At 51.1% G+C, this 1183-nt stretch overlaps 1 protein-coding gene across 1 annotated transcript in view; it reads left to right on the top strand.

The window, feature by feature from the left end:
- The window catches only part of LOC103765896 (1-phosphatidylinositol 4,5-bisphosphate phosphodiesterase gamma-1-like), a 36133-nt gene that overhangs the window by 21597 nt on the left and 13353 nt on the right, over positions 1-1183 (top strand). The gene's annotated exons all lie outside the window — the stretch shown is intronic.

The following is a 1183-nucleotide window of genomic DNA, read 5'->3' as shown; positions in this document are numbered from 1 at the left end:
ACTGGGAGTGACTGGGAGTGACTGGGATCATACTGGGATCTACTGGAAGTGACTGGGATCATACTGGGAGCGACTGGAAGTGACTGGGATCATACTGGGAATGACTGGAAGTGACTGACATCATACTGGGAGTGACTGGAAGTGACTGGGATCATACTGGGGTCATACTGGGAGTGACTGGGATCATACTGGAATCTACTGGAAGTGACTGGGATCATACTGGGAGCGATTGGAAGTGACTGGGATCATACTGGGAATGACTGGAAGTGACTGACATCATACTGGGAGTGACTGGAAGTGACTGACATCATACTGGGGTCATACTGGGAGTGACTGGGATCATACTGGGAGTGACTGCAAGTGACAAGGATTATACTGGGATCATACTGGCAGTGGTGGGAAGTGACTGGGATCATACTGGGAGTGACTGGAAGTGACTGGGATTATACTGGGAGCATACTGACAGTGGTGGGAAGTGACTGGGATCATACTGGGATCATACTGGGAGTGACTGGAAGTGACTGGGATCACACTGGGATCATAGTGGGAGTGACTGGAAGTGACTGGGATCATACTGGGAGTGACTGGGATCACACTGGGTTCATAGTGGGAGCAGTGGGAAGTGACTGGGATCATACTGGGAGTGACTGCAAGTGACTGGGATCACACTGGGATCATACTGGGAGTGACTGCAAGTGACTGGGATCATACTGGAAGTGACTGGAAGTGACTGGGATCACACTGGGATCATACTGGGAGTGACTGGAAGTGACTGGGATCATACTGGGAGTGACTGGAAGTGACTGGGATCACACTGGGTTCATAGTGGGAGTGGTGGGAAGTGACTGGGATCATACTGGGAGTGACTGGAAGTGACTAGGATCATACTGGAACCATACTGGGAGTAGCTGGGATCACACTGGGATTGTACTGGGATAGACTGGGATTACAGTGGGGACTGGAACCTTACTGGGGGTTACTGGGAGTTCCTGGGCCCATGCTGGGAACCAAATGGGGACACACTGGGAGCAACTGGGATCAACTGGAAGATACTGGAATGGTACTGGGATCATGATGGCGTTAATGGGGAGCAACTGGGACCATGCTGGGGGCAACTGGGATCATAATGGGATTATACTGGAAGTGACTGGAATCATTTGGGAGTAGTTGAGATCATACTGGG

Source organism: Manacus vitellinus, unplaced genomic scaffold, assembly GCF_001715985.3.
Source record: "Manacus vitellinus isolate BGI_N305 unplaced genomic scaffold, ASM171598v3 scaffold_1_pilon, whole genome shotgun sequence".
NCBI classification, from domain to species: Eukaryota; Metazoa; Chordata; class Aves; order Passeriformes; family Pipridae; genus Manacus; species Manacus vitellinus.
Note: the sequence above shows the minus strand (reverse complement) of the source record. Positions and strands in the feature narration are given on the sequence as shown.